General features: G+C 42.6%; 1 long non-coding RNA gene across 1 annotated transcript; it reads left to right on the forward strand.

Moving 5' to 3' along the window:
- The first annotated feature begins 326 nt into the window (after positions 1–326).
- LOC133819017 (uncharacterized) lies at positions 327–4,941 on the forward strand. The gene is made up of 3 exons (XR_009886230.1): positions 327–3,372; positions 3,454–3,532; positions 4,553–4,941. It is a non-coding gene; the product is annotated as an uncharacterized LOC133819017 (long non-coding RNA).
- Positions 4,942–16,103: the final 11,162 nt, after the last annotated feature.

Consider the following 16,103-nt stretch of genomic DNA (forward strand, 5'->3'; position numbering starts at 1 on the left):
TAAATATAAAGGCAGTATATTCACTGTGTAGAATGTGTGTATAATATATCCAAAGAGAAATGATATATGCATCCAAAATATTCATCTAAACATTAAACATAGTGATGTGATAGTTTAGCCTAGTCAATCACATTTATCAAAATTGGGGCCTATTATTTTAAAAAGCAGTGCTACCTCACTGGTAAATTTAAGTCGTCTCACTTGAGTACTTGTATAGTAATTATTATAATTTTTTAGTTACTAATTATTATAAACTTGTATAGTAATTATTATAATTTTTTAGTTACTAATTATTATAAGTTTAGGTGAGGGTGTATTTTTTTTATTTTTTGAAAAAAAGAAAAGAAAATGAAAAAGAATGCTCATATAATAACACTATTTGCATATGCAAACTTAAAACATGGTAAACCTAGAGGTGATTTGTTCTTTGACACTTTTGATTGAAGCACCTTCCTTCGTAATGTGGTAGGTAGGGTTGAGCATAAAATTCGAAAAACCGTATACACCGACCTTCCGAACACCGAAAAAATCAAAACCGATTAAACCGAACACCGAAAAAATCGCTAACAGTGCAAACCGCCACTGTTCGGTCGGTTTGAAAATTTTGTCCGGACTGACTGGCGAAATCGAAACCAACCGAACAATATAATATATAATAATATAATAATATAATATTATATAATTATTAATTATTAAAATTATTAAATAAAAATAAAAAAATATGAAATTATATTCTATATATTTATGTTTTAAAAATGCACAAAAATAGATTCCAACAATTCAAAAATTTTAGTTTTTTAACTAAAACTTAAAAAAAAAAAAAAAATCGGTTTGGTCGGTTTAACTGACCAAACCGCGGTCCAAAACGGTCGGTTTTTTCTTTTAACTAGTTTAGTCGGTCGGTTTTTGAATTGCATAAATCCGGACCGAAAACTGAATTCTGAATTTTATGTTATGAAAAAACCGCCCAAACCGATCGATGCTCACAACTTATTAGAATTTTAATAATAAACATATGTAAATTTTCTTTTATTGGTAAAACGTATTAGTTAGAAGTATCTTTTGTGAACATTTAAACACTTAATATAAGACTATTTTATTAATGGGTAAATACTATTCAAGTCCTTGTACAAAAATATTTGATTGAATTTTTGTTTTTGTTAAATAACATTGAGATCATGTCTTATACAATGGATGTATCTTGGACTTGATTTTGGTAAAAATAATAAGTCAAAATACCAAAATTTTTTATAAATTACTTAATTTAATAAAAAGAAAAATAACTAAAAACCCTAATTAAAAATTTAAAAAAATAAAGAACTCTAAACTCGTTCCCCTCTCTCTCTCCACCCCACAACCTCTCATGGCTGAACTACCTATGACTTCTAAAAAGCTTTCTTTTCTGTTTTCGTTTTCCTATTTGGGTTTGATATGGGGAACAAAATCGATTATGATCCAACAGTGATGCCCAACCCCATGTCGGAATTGAAGGAGCTTCAAAGACTCGTGAACATCATCGTCAAAGATGAGGATTATAGCACTGAAACCATCGATCTCTACCTTCGCTCTAAGGTCGTCTCGGGGAGAAGTGTTTCTTCAAGCGGGAGAGAGACTAATAGATCTAAAATGGGGGTGGGTGAAGTGTGGCCAACGAAGATTTCTGGGTTTAGTGCCTGATCTGAAATAGGGGTAAGGGAACCACACAAGGTATGGCACTCAAATTGTGGTGAGTTTTTCATACTGTGGGTGAACTATGACAGTAGTCGATGGTGGGGTGGGGGGATGAAGGGAGATATCAAAAGATAGAGGAGAGAGATAGGGAGGGAGGAGAGTGATCAGTGGATAGATTAGAGATTGAGAGAATATAAAAATTAAATAAAAGTTATTTATTTATTTTTTAATTTGTAATTAATTAAGTTTTTAATTTTTTTATTTTTGAAATAGTTTTATATTTTCATTAGGGATTTTAGTTATTTTTCTTTTTACTTGACTAAGTAATTTATAAAGAAGGGTAATTTGGTCATATTGAAAATAATTTTGACTAAAATCAGGTCGATGATACTATTTTGATCCGTTTTGCAAAACCAAGTTCTGAATTTTTATTTAACAAAACAAAGGTCCCGTTGAGTATTTTCGCATAACCGAGAGGCCAAAATGATGTTTAACATTTATTGTATTGTATTTTAAATAACATAGAAATGAACTTAAAAGAAATATTTGATCATTTTATTTGAAACTTGATTAACTTGTATGCTTCCTTTAACCCTGTAAATTAAAAAAAAAAAAAAAGGCTTATTTAAATGTTAGGAGAAAAAAATCATTAGTGGTGGTGGGTGTTTGGTTACATTTGTAGCATAAAATTGCACTATCCCAAATCTAAAGAAGAAAAATCATATATACCAGCAATATTATCAATTGGAACGACCAATTTATTGTTTCTTACAAAACTACTTTTGTATGCCATAGAAAATACCTAATTACCCATAACTAAACCTAACAAAAATGTTCTTCCCTTTATTATTCCTCAAATAAAAAGATCAAAATTAAATAAACAAATGGAAGAAGGTTGGAAGTTGTGGGACAAAGGTCAGTCTGTAACGACCTAATTTACTAATAAGGTTTAAGGGCCTTGATTAGTGTGCCGGGATGACATAACTGACTTATTTGTGATTTAATGATTAAAAGCATGTTATATGATTATTTGAATATCTGAGATGCATGACTATGTGTATTAATATGCATGTAGGCCCTAATTAGGTTAGAAGGGCAAATCGTAATTTTGGCCCGTTGAGGGCATAACTGTATATATATATATGTGATGAATTGTTGAGACCACATTATTATGTGAATATATTTGTAATCTGTGATTCGAGGTGATCCTAGTGAACGGTTTAGCAAAAAAGTCACGGTGGGGATTTATACCCAGCTCGGGGCGAGCCTGGGGGTATTTATGGGAATTTAGAGAATAAAATTGGTGATTGGTTAGGTGTCAGGAAGTAAGCGGTAAATATTAGAGACACTCGAAAAATTAGCGGGAATTGGGTGTAATGACCAAAATGCCCCTAGGTTGATTTAAAGACTTAGAGATAATGGGAGGGTATTCTGGTCATTTGTCTTATAAGGGATAAGAGTTAAATTGCTTTATGCCTTAGTGGAAAGTCTAGAGTCTGAAGGAAGTTAAAGGAAAGAAGAAGAAAAAGAAAAAGAAAGAAGGAAAATAGAGGCCATATCTTCACCCATTCGGTTTAGGTTTTTACCTCAATTCCTAAAGGAATTTGAAGCTGAAACTCAAGGAGATTCTGGGCAGGAGCTTGGGGCTATAGTCTTTGGTCTGGCTTGAAGAAATTAGCAAGAGCAATCAATCCATTTGAGGTAAGATTTTGAGGTTAACATTCATTTCCTGGTAATGGTGTTAAGCTAGTTTTTCTAAGCAAAGTTCTGTGGGAATCCTAGGAAGTTGAGGCTAAGGATTTGAGGAGGAGAAGGCTAAGCAAGAGTGGGAGACAACCTAGGCTAAGCTCATCCAGCAAAGGTAAGGAATTCTAGTTCAGGCTCTGTGGTTTCAGTTGTTGTTTTTATTGAGTTTCTGAGCTTTAGGTCCAGCCATGGTGATTCCTTTGATTTGGGGTGCATGTGATTGAGTTATGTGTGGTTTGGATGTTTGGGATGAGTGGAGGATGTTGGGAGGCTTGCTTTGAAGTTTGGTTAAGGTTTGGTTGAGTTTTAAGTAGGTTTGGCTAGGGAAAATTCGAAGGAGAAAATGATGTGCAAGGCTGTGCTGTGACTAGCGCTACAACGCTAGTCACTGGGCGCTGTAGCGCTAGGCTAAGTGGTCTGGGGCGTTTTAGGCTCTATTTGTAGAGCTGTAGCGCTCTCCTTAGAGCGCTGTAGCGCTACCCTGTTTCCAGAAAGGGGTTTTTGGGTTATTTTCAAGGGTTTTTGCCCAGGGGTTCGGGGTTTGATTCCACCACCCCGATTGGTGGAATTGGAGCATCCCGAGGGCTCGAGATTGGTCCCGAGGCTAGGTTTTGGACTTGAGGTTTGGTGATGATTCTGATCTATGGATGTTACTAGGTGTACGCTAGGGCTCGGACGGGATTGTGCTTGGGGATCAAATTGAACAAAGCTAGCGAATCCAAAGGTAAGAAAACTGCACCCGGTTATGTGTTTGTGATGGGACTAAGAGCTCCCTATATCTGTATGATGTCATAGATGGTATTATGCAATGGGACATGTGATAAACGACCTAAGGGTGCCGTAAATTATACTTGCGCATAGGGCGCGGCTCGGCCACTGGTAGCTGAGGACAGCTTAATATTCACTGAGCTCGATTTAAGCGGGCCGGAGTCAGTGGGATAAATAGAGGGTGCGGCCTAAGGGTGTTAACCCTAGTTATCATATGTGGATTGATTGTTGATATAAAGTGATATACTTGGTATGCTGAATACTTGATTAACATGAATGCTTGAACTGTTGAGTACATGCTTATGCGGTATGAGTTATCTGATTGTCTGTTGAATGATTATGCTCTGTTATTGTGTTTTCTTGCTAGGCCTTGGCTCACGGGTGCTACGTGGTGCAGGTAAAGGCAAAGGCAAGTTAGACCCACCCTGAGATGGAGAGCTGCGGGATGAATGTACATAGTCAGCTGTTCGGCCATCACGGCTGAGGAGTGGAACAGGACGAGAAATGCTTAATTGTCTGTTTTGCCTTAGAGTGGCTAATCACTGTATTGAAAACTTGAATCTTTTGTAAACAGTCTTTAACTTATTACTCTTGGGATCCCATGTAAAAAGAAAATGTTTATTTATAAGAAATGAAGCTTTTGAGACCATTCAACTATAGTTTCAGTAACACGTTTTGAATTAAATGACTTGATTAGCAAGTCTTGCACCTTTATAAACACACAATGTAACGGTCTTGGCTATCCAGGGCGTTACAACTTGCTATCAGAGTGTCCTAGGTTTAAGGGTTCCTGAAGACTGACTGGACATGTACATTCGTCGCGAAAGATAAGCTCGACTCATGGTTTGGTAAATTGTGTATACATGACTATGTGCTTGAATGATTTGAATGAAATATGACTGTTGATATCTGCTTGATTAATAGGGAGCATGAGATACTGATAGGGCCTGACCCTTGACTATTTGTATGATGATATTGAGGCATGCTTATTAGCATTGCTATGCATGTGAATGAATATATGGATGAATATTTGGATAAATTGCTATGGCTTGATTGCTTCTGAATGTTTGGGGTTCTAATGGTGGATCATGGAAGGATTATTACCCTGTCATCATAGTCTAATTGCCGAGTCGTTGATTGCAGATTGACTTGGATAATTATGCGTCCAAGAAAATCTACGCGACTAGTCGGCAGGTCTGAGACTAGAGATGATGACCAGGGCCAGACCCCTCCGCCAGTCCCTGGGAACTGGCAGCAGCTTATGGCAGACATGCAGGCTTAGCTACAGAGCCAAGATGGACAGATCTGGATTCTGCGGCAGCATGCTCCATCAGGGAGTGTTGCCCCCATTGTGCCACCTGCAGTGGTACCTGTTGTACAGCCAGTAGAGGTTGGGAATAGATGGGAGCCGTTGTATGAGCGGTTCAGGAAGCAGCATGTAACGCCCTACTACCTTAGGGCCGCTACTTAGTGAGTTTAAGACAGAAATCGTGCTTTTGACTGACTCTAGGTGGTTTCTAAAACCAAAAGTGTGAATAAATCAAAGTTTAAGGCTGTACTCTTTTAAAATGTTTAACTTCATTGAAAGCGTTAAGTATAAAACATTTGGGATCCCAAAACAAGGTTTACAAAATATTTCCAATTCAAAAATAGATTTACACTTGATCAACTATCAAAAGAATGGTAAATACAGCCATATACAAAAATGCCCCCAACCAAAGTAGTCGGGTAGGCCGAACATGTACGCGCCGCCCCTACGCTCTCCATACTCATGGCCGGTTGACTGACTCCTTGCTTTTACCTGCCACACGGAGCACTCGTGAGCCGAAGCCCAGCAAGAAAACCCAAATAGTACATAACATATGCAAATAATATAGCTGGCATAATTTACTGATAAATAGGAAAACCATCAGATTAAACAAGCACGGCCATGCCGCCCCAGAGGCCTTACCAAAGCTTGGGGTCTCGGTCCTCACCGTAGGATAACTCAGGTATCCCATGGGTCCCACCCTGGCTATAGCATCCCATGTGCTGAGTGTTACTTCCGGCCCCAAGGCCGTACCCGGCCTTCGCCGCTCTCGGCCTTAGCCGTTCATTTCATTACAATCGCACGTATAATACATTTCAAGATAATCATTCAAGCATATAATAATTCATCTAAAGTTAAACAATTGCACATAACACAATCTAGGGCCATGCCCTGCAATCACACAGTGGGCCCATGCCCTATTCTCGGGTGTTACGGTTTTCTTACCTGTATCCCGAGCTTTCCTGATGCACCAATGTCACAAGCACGGTCCTCTAGCACGAGCCTTTCCAAAATCCTAGTCACAACACACATAAAACACTTTTAATACTAACCAAACCCAAAACCACTTCCCGGGACCAATCCCGCACTCTCGGGACTCCCAAATTCCTAAAACAAATCATTGAAAACATCCCCCGAACCCCCGGAGCAAAAGCTCAAATTTGTAAAATTTCAAGTCCTGAAAAAGGCGTAGCGCTGCGGCGCCCAGAGAAGTCAGAAAGCCCCCTGACCGTAACCAGCCTCGCGCTGCGGCGCCCAAGAACAGGGCCGCGGCGCGCCCTTACGAACCCAAAATTTATGGGTTTCTCTCCTTCAATTCCTTCATCCAAAATACCTCCAAACCAGCCCAAACACATATCTCTACCCCAAAACTCAATTCCAAACTTCACATGAACCATCTAACAACCTATAGATACTAGAATCAAGAGCAAAACACCATCACACCCAAAAATCCACCCCCTTGATTCTAAATTCAGCAACCTAAACCAAAACTTTAAAAATGCTTACTTATGCTTTAAATTCCTCAAATCAAAACAGAAACCAAACTTAAATGTGTAAAAGATCCTTACCACAAATGGAGAATCCACCCAAGGATTCCTTGATCTTCTCCTAGACTCCCACTTCAGCCCCTTCTCTTCTTCTTCTTGCCCTAACCCTTCATTCTTCTTCTTTCTCTTCTCTTCCAATTTTATCAAAACACCCAAATGCCCAATGCCCAAACCGTGCCCCCCTATAACCCAGCTGAAAGTTGTCTATTACCCTTGCCAAAAGACCAATTTACCCCTTCCTAATAACCCTTCCTAACTAAACCTTCAAGGGCACTTAAGTCCTTTCACTTCTATTTCATTTCTACCATTTTCTATCTAAAACTTGTTACTCACAGCAGTTACAAATGGTTACCCAGGTTACTCAATTGCCAGTAACTATAACCCCTCATTTACAACTCACCCTATAAGATTCCCAAAGTACCCCTAGGCTCCTCCCGAGCCGGGTACAAAATCTCGTTGTGACTTTTAGACTAAATAGCTCACTAGGACCGTCTCACCGCGTGCATCACGATAAAAACTCCACACACACATGTGCAAATCACATAATACAATTAACACAGTTATGCCCTAAAATGGCCAGATTACAATTATGCTCTTTTAAGACAATCAGGTCTACATGCATACTAATTCACATAGTCATGCATCTCAAATAATCAAATAGTCATATAACGCGCATTAAATCATAATCATGCATAAAACTCGTTAAAGACACACACAAAATCCCATTATGCCCTCCAGGCACACTACTCAAGGCCCTTAAGCCTTAATAGTGAATTTGGGGTCGTTACACAGCAGCCCCCGATTTTTTAGGGAGGACCTGATCCACTGAAGGCTGAATAGTGGATGACCATGATTACTACTGTTGACGCGGTTCTTCGCCAACAGGTAATTAAGAGAAGGAGAGAAAGGGATTAGTGCTGAAAGTAGAACCGTCACAGATATGAAATCTTAGAGGATGAACTAGGTGACTCAAGACACGTTTTTAAGTGGTTCAAATGTTAAAATCCTTCTACTCCACTAGTCAATATTATTGATATATTCTGGGTATTTGGTTACAAAGCATATATCTCTCCAGAGACTATTTTTTCCAACCCTTATCAACTCCCAGGGTCTCCATATTTATAGGAGAAGGCACCTGGAAGTTGGTAAGGAGGTCATCCCGTGACCTTCTTATTTGTCATATCAACTCTGTGACATTCATGATTAATTCCTAAACCTGACACATAAGTATGGTCAAATCGATAGATAAGGAGATAATGGGCCGCACGGCCCAACCCAGCCGTGGGTGTCTGAATACGCACGTTCCTGTTGCGTGTCTGAGAAGTTAGGGAGATATCGGACACGTGATGTCAGATACAGGCACGTTTATCTTGCGTGTGTTGACTTTACAAAGGGTCAGAGATCCATGAGAAGCTCGTACCACGAGCTGCTTCCCTGACCCGACCTTCGGCCTTCAGACTCCTTCCCCCAGTCTTGGGCAGCCTTGGTGAGTCCTTGAGGGTCCCTCGAGCTAAGGGGATACGACCTCGAAAACAGGAGCTTCGGCCTGGGGAAATTTACGGACTAACCGTGATTAGTCCGAGGCTCGACCTGCTAATCAGCCCGTGGGAAAACTAGGGTGTACATCTGCCCCCCAAGCTCCTGCTCGTGGTATATGACGTCCTATATAGAAGACCACAGTAGGGGCTTTTAGACTTCCCCACAACCCTTCACATTCCACTTTTTGTGCAGGCGTCTGATACGTGGAACGCCATGGGTGGTGACGGTACGTTTTATGAGAACCGCATTTAATGGCCTAGTCTAAGCCCAGCCGTCGTTTCGTATTTCGAGTGGAAGGCCTCAGATCCCTCACTAGGGTCATCCAAGAGCCTTCTACACGTAATCCTTCACGTATATAAAAAGGGGGTGGCCACCCTACGCACGGGCCATCCCTTCATTCAAAATTTCCCAAATCTCTTTCCTTCTTCCCTCTCTAACTTTCAGAAGAACGAAACCCTCGACTCCGTTGCTGCCATTTTCATTGTTCAAGAAGCTTAGGCGCACGAGTTTCTCCGAAGCTTTGGAAGCTATTTCACCGACGAAGCTCCTATCAACGCAGCACTCTCTTCAACCTTCCAGCCATACACTGTAAGTTTCCTGACCCTGTTCACTTTGAAAACATGCTACTGTAGCTTAGGTAAAAAATTTTTACTGTAGCCGCATGCAAGGGTTTTCTGGGTTGCGTGGATATGGAGGGTGACAACCCTTTTTAGGTTAGGACATACTTGTTGTAGGAAATCGCCTTAGAGCATGGGTTTCAGGATGCTTTTTCTGGAACAATTTATGGGTAGGAGTTTTGGGAATTTTGGGTGCAAAACCGGGTAGCTTAGGGAACACGCCTCATGGGCGGTTTTGCAATTCCTGCCTACTGAAACTTTCCTCCCAAGGAAAATTTTACTCTGAACCCCCTGACACGCGAATTCTGAGTAATCTGGGATCTGTTGGGAGTATACGCGCGTGTTCACTGAACCGCTTGGTTCCACCTCCCACAAGTTGGGCTTACCTCAGCTCGTGCAAATAATAATTATTCTTCCTCCTGCTTGGGTCGCCTTTTCTAAAATGTTTTCTTGTGTTCACTAGGCGACCAGATGGCTCCAAAAAAGAACCTCCCTCAAAAGAACGTTGGAAGCTCGGCCTCCTGACAGGAGAAGGGAAAGGCGGTGATGCCCAGCTCGCCGATCCCCCACTTTGGGCCGGCCGTGGAGAAACAGGTCGAGGTGGCCCCCGACACATTCTTTGAGGCAGAGAGAATCGTTTCGAAGATAACCGACCAGGCGAAGATCAACAAACTCTTCCTCACCCACAACATTCCACTGGGGATAGCCTCAGTTATAGCTCGACCTGCTGCGGAGGGCGAGCGGAGCTGCACGCCGCTCGACGAATCGTTCGCGACCTGGAGTGGTGAACACTTCAAGGCAAGGGCCTTCCTTCCCCTGGATCAGTATTTTGCTGATTTCCTTAATTATGTGGGGTTGGCCCCATTTCAGCTCCCCCCCAACTCCTATCGTCTGCTGGCAGGGTTGAGGAACTTATTCAAGAAGCAGGAGTGGGAGGTCCCCACTCCTGCGGATATTTTATACTTCTTTTTCCTAAAAGCCAGCCTGGACCAGCGGGGGCGAGGCGACGGGTTCTACTATTTAACCCGTTTTCCTAATACGGCGGCGGTCATCGAGCTGCCAAGCCATCCAAATGACTTCAAGGACCAGTTCTTCATGTCAACTGGGTTCCGGAACTGTGAGCACCATTACTTCAACCGTCCTCGTAAGTGAACCCTGATCTTAGCTCGCCTTTTAAGTGTTATTTTATTTTAGCTCCTTCCGTATTCCACTCTGATTCTAGCCAATCTTGCAGCCATCTACGCGAGGACCGAAAAGTCTGTGACCCTCGGGGGTCAATATGAAACACTGGCGGGCTTGCCCCCCAGTGAAAAGGACTATCGCGTGCTCGTGACGGACGAGATGATGGTGTTCTGCAAACTGATTTTCCCAAATCAGACTCTGAACCTGAAGAGGCCCCGGGGGCCGCCCCCAGCCCGCGACAACAGACCTATCATCGTTGAGGAGGTCGCGGCAGAGGAAGACAAGGAGGACGAGATGACTGAAGTTCCGCTCGTGAGGAATAGGAAGAGGAATTTGGAGGTCGCCCAGGGGATGGACGAGGAGAGGATCCAATCTGGAGCAGCCGCGGGTCCTTCCGGCCAAGGTAACCCTTTCTTGCTTAAGAATGTAGATAGGGCCACTGCGGACCCCCGGCTGGTTAGGTTCAATCCTAGGCAGATCGTCCATCGTCACCGAAGGGACCCGGACCTGAACACACTCCTGCTCCATTGTGTTGACCGGCTCATGCTGGATCACCAAGAGAGCCGGCCTAGGGGTACCATAGTAGTAGATAACACCCTAGCCTTTAGGTCGATCATTTTTTAGGAGTATGGGACCAACTTACGCACGTGGCCATCACTCCAGAGGGGCATCTATGCTCCGGGGCTTAGGCAGTATGTAGAAGAGTCTAGCCCCGAGTCAGAACCGGACCCAGAACTTGCGCCTGTTCGGGAAATAATCGTCTTAGGTTCTTCTAGCTCGGGGGGTAGGGCTCCTTTAGTATTCGTATACTTTTTGCCTTTAACCTTTTGCTTTTATTTCTCCCTGATTGCTAACTTGTAATAACCATGTTTTTTGTTTTTGCAGAAGAGATGTCTCAGCCCGAGGATAGTCTGCGGATCAAGGACGAGGACATACCAAAGACGACCTTCTGAATGAGGTACGGGCACTATGAGTTTTTGGTCATGTCGTTTGGTTTGACCAATGCCCCAGCAGCCTTCATGGATTTAATGAACATAGTATTCAAGGACTTTCTAGATCAGTTCATTATTGTCTTCATCGACGACATCTTAGTGTACTCCAATTCAGAGGCAGAGCACGATATTCATCTTCGACAGATTCTGCAGAGATTGAGGGAGCATCAGTTGTACGCCAAGTTTAAGAAATGTGAATTTTGGTTACCAGAAGTGACGTTCCTTGGACATATCGTGGGTGCAGATGGGATTAAGGTGGATCCATCTAAGGTAGAGGCAGTTAGGGATTGGCCGAGGCCAAGGAACGCCTCAGAGGTGCGAAGTTTCCTTGGTTTAGCAGGTTATTATAGACGGTTTGTGGAGGGCTTCTCGAAGATAGCGACACCGATGACAGAATTGAAACGGAAAAATTTGAAGTTTATCTGGTCAGACAAGTGTGAGGATGGTTTTCAAGAGCTGAAGCGACGACTTATTACGACACCTGTGTTGAGTCTTCCTTCGAGGGAAGGGAAGTTTGTTGTTTACTGCGATGCATCGAGGTTGGGTTTAGGCTGTGTGTTGATGCAGAATGAGAAGGTCATAGCTTATGCGTCACGACAGCTGAAGGAGTATGAGCAGCGGTATCCTACCCATGATTTGGAGTTAGCAGCAGTGGTATTCGCATTGAAGATTTGGCGACATTATCTGTATGGGGAGAAGTGTGAGATATACACTGACCATAAGAGTCTGAAGTATTTCTTTACATAGAAGGACCTGAACATGAGACAAAGGCGTTGGCTAGAGTTGGTGAAAGACTATGATTGGGATATTCTTTACCATCCAGGGAAAGCCAGCGTAGTGGTGGATGCATTGAGCCGGAGAGGCCCAAGCCAGTTATACAGTTCCACCCAGATCTCGAGAGAGTTAGCTGATGAGATGGTCAGAGCGGGGATAGAATTGGTGGTAGGCCGATTGGCCAATATTACTCTGCAGTCGACCCTGCTAGAGCGGATCAGAGAAAGACAGTTGGCAGACGCTCAGTTACAGGGAATTAGAGAGAATGTCTTAGCGGGAGTAGCTAAGGACTATTCTATTTCTGAGGTTGGTTTGCTTTGGTATCAGGGACATATTTGTGTTCCAGCTGATGAGGGATCAGACGAGAGATACTGGATGAGTCTCATACGACGTCGTACTCACTTCATCTGGGTACCACGAAGATGTACCAAGATCTACGGATGTTATATTGGTGGCCCGGGATGAAGAAGGATGTGGTGGAGTACGTAGCCAGATGTTTAACCTGTCAGCAGGTGAAAGCTGAGCATCAGCGATCGGCAGGGTTGCTTCAGCCTTTGGGTATTCCCGAGTGGAAATGGGTGGATATTACGATGGGTTTTGTGGGAGGTTTACCCAGAACTGTAGGGCTTCATGACTCGGTGTTGGTGATAGAGGACAGATACACCAAGTCAGCCCATTTTCTTCTAGTGAAGTCAACATATACTATGGATCAATATGCTGAGTTGTATGTGAGAGAGATCATACGTCTCCATGGGGTTCCTAAGTCTATAGTGTCAGACCGGGATCCTATCTTCACTTCCAAGTTTTGGGGTGGTTTGCAGAAGGCTATGGGGACTCAGTTGAAGTTCAGTACAACCTTTCATCCTCAAACTGATGGACAGTCTAAGAGGATGATTCAAGTGTTGGAAGATATGCTCAGAGCGTGTGTGATCGACTTTGAGGGATCATGGAGTAAGTATCTTCCGTTGATTGAATTATCATATAATAATAGTTACCAATCAACGATTGGAGTGGCTCCCTACGAAATGTTATATGGGAGGAAGTGTAGATCACCCATTCATTGGGATAAGATGGGTGAAAGGAAGTATTTGGGGCCGGATATGGTTCAGAGGACAAGTGAAGCTATAGAGAAGATCCGAGCTAGGATGCTCGCCTCTCAGAGCAGACAGTAAAGCTACGCCGATCCTAAACGTAGGGACGTGGAGTTCCAGGTTGGGGACCACGTGTTTCTCCGAGTTTCACCATTGCGAGGGGTGAGGAGATTTGGGAAGAAGGGCAAGCTCAGCCCTAGGTTTAATGGACCTTTTAAAATCCTAGAAAGGATCGGTCAGGTGGCGTACCGGTTAGCCTTGCCACCATCGTTGTCAGGAGTCCATGACGTATTCCATGTTACAATGCTCCGGAAGTACGTCTCTGATGTGACTCATGTGTTAAGGTATGAAGATTTGGAGTTGCAGATAGATTTGGCTTATGAGGAGCAACCGGTCCAGATCTTGGATCAGAAAGATAAAGTACTACGGAATAAGACTATTCCTCTTGTTAAAGTATTGTGGAGGAATAGTAGGGTCAAGGAGGCGACCTGGGAGCTTGAGACAGCGATGCGGGATCAGTATCCCGAGTTATTCAGGTAAATTTTGAGGACGAAATTCTCATTAGAAGGGGATAGTTGTAACGACCCAATTTACTAATAAGGTTTAAGGGCCTTGATTAGTGTGTCGGGAGGGCATAACTAGATTATTTGTGATTTAATAATTAAAAGCATGTTATATGATTATTTGAATATTTGAGATGCATGACTATGTGTATTAGTATGCATGTAGGCCCTGATTAGGTTAGAAGGGCATAATCGTAATTTTGGCCTGTTGAGGGCATAACTGTATATATATATATGTGATGAATTGTTGAGACCACATTATTATGTGGATATATTTGTAATCTGTGATTCGAGGCGATCCTAGTGAGCGGTTTAGCGAAAAAGTCACGGCAGGGATTTATACCCGGCTCGGGGCGAGCCTGGAGGTATTTATGGGAATTTAGAGAATATAATTGGTGATTGGTTAGGTGTCGGGAAGTAAGTGGTAAATATTAGAGACACTCGAAGAATTAGCGGGAATTGGGTGTAATGACCAAAATGCCCCTAGGTTGATTTAAAGGCTTAGAGATAATGGGAGGGTATTCTGGTCATTTGGCTTATAAGGGATAAGAGTTAAATTTCTTTATGCCTTATTGGAAAGTCTAGAGTCTGAAGGAAGTTAAAGGAAAGAAGAAGAAAAAGAAAGAAGGAAAATAGAGGCCATATCTTCACCCATTCGGTTTCTACCTCAATTCCTAAAAGAATTTGAAGCTGAAACTCAAGGAGATTCTGGGCAGGAGCTTGGGGCTATAGTCTTTGGTCTGGCTTGAATTAATTAGCAAGAGCAATTCATCCATTTGAGGTAAGATTTTGAGGTTAATATTCAGTTCCTGGTAATGGTGTTAAGCTGGTTTTTCTAAGCAAAGTTCTGTGGGATTCCTAGGAAGTTGAGGCTGAGTATTTGAGGAGGAGAAGGCTAAGCAAGAGTGGGAGACAACCTAGGCTAAGCTCATCTAGCAAAGGTAAGGAATTCTAGTTCAAGCTCTGTGGTTTCAGTTGTTGTTTTTATTGAGTTTCTGAGCTTTAGGTCCAGCTATGGTGATTCCTTTGATTTGGGGTGCATGTGATTGAGTTATGTGTGGTTGGGATGTTTGGGATGAGTGGAGGATGTTGGGAGGCTTGCTTTGAAGTTTGGTTGAGTTTTAAGTAGGTTTGGCTAGGGAAAATTCGAAGGAGAAAATGCTTTGCAAGGCTGTGCTGTGACTAGCGCTATAGTGCTAGTCACTAGGCACTGTAGCGCTAGGCTAAGTGGTCTGGGGCGTTTTAGGATCTGTTTGTAGCACTGTAGCGCTCTCCTTAGAGCGTTGTAGCGCTACCCTATTTCCAGAAAGGGGTTTTGGGTTATTTTCAAGGGTTTTTGCTCGGGGGTTCGGGGTTTGATTCCACCACCCCGATTGGTGGAATTGGGGCATCTCGAGGGCTCGGGATTGGTCCTGAGGCTAGGTTTTGGACTTGAGGTTTGGTGATGATTCTGATCTATGGCTGTGACTAGGTGTACGCTAGAGCTCGAACGGGATCGTGCTTGGGGATCAAATTGAACAAAGCTAGCGAATCCAAAGGTAAGAAATTTGCACACGGTTATGTGTTTTTGATGGGACTAAGAGCTCCCTATATCTGTATGATGTCATAGATGGTATTATTCCATGGGACATGTGATAAACGGCCTAAGGGTGCAGTATCCGCATAGGGCGCGGCTCGGCCACTGGTAGCTGAGGACAGCTTAATATTCACGGAGCTCGGTTTAAGCGAGCCGGAGTCAGTGGGATAAATAGAGGGTGCGGCCTAAGGGCGTTAACCCTAGTTATCATATGTGGATTGATTGTTGATATAAAGTTATATACTTGGTATGATGAATACTTGATTAACATGAATGCTTAAACTGTTGAGTACATGCTGATGCGGTATGAGTTATCTGATTGTCTGTTGAATGATTATGCTCTGTTATTGTGTTTTCTTGCTGGGCCTTGGCTCACGGGTGCTACGTGGTGCAGGTAAAGGCAAAGGCAATTTGGACCCACCCTGAGATGGAGAGCTACGGGGCTGAATGTACATAGTCAGTTGTTCGGCCGTCACGACCGAGGAGTGGAACAGGACGAGAAATGCTTAACTGTCTGTTTTGCCTTAGAGTGGCTAATCACTGTATTTAAAACTTGAATATTTTGTAAACAGTCTTTAACTTATTACTCATGGGATCCCATGTAAAAAGAAAATGTTTATTTATAAGAAATGAAGCTTTTGAGACCAAAATCTTTTAACCCTAGTTCAACTATAGTTTCAGTAACACGTTTTGAATTAAATGACTTGATTAGCAAGTCTTGCACCTTT

This window comes from Humulus lupulus, chromosome 2 (genome assembly GCF_963169125.1).
Source record: "Humulus lupulus chromosome 2, drHumLupu1.1, whole genome shotgun sequence".
In the NCBI taxonomy this organism is placed as follows: domain Eukaryota; kingdom Viridiplantae; phylum Streptophyta; class Magnoliopsida; order Rosales; family Cannabaceae; genus Humulus; species Humulus lupulus.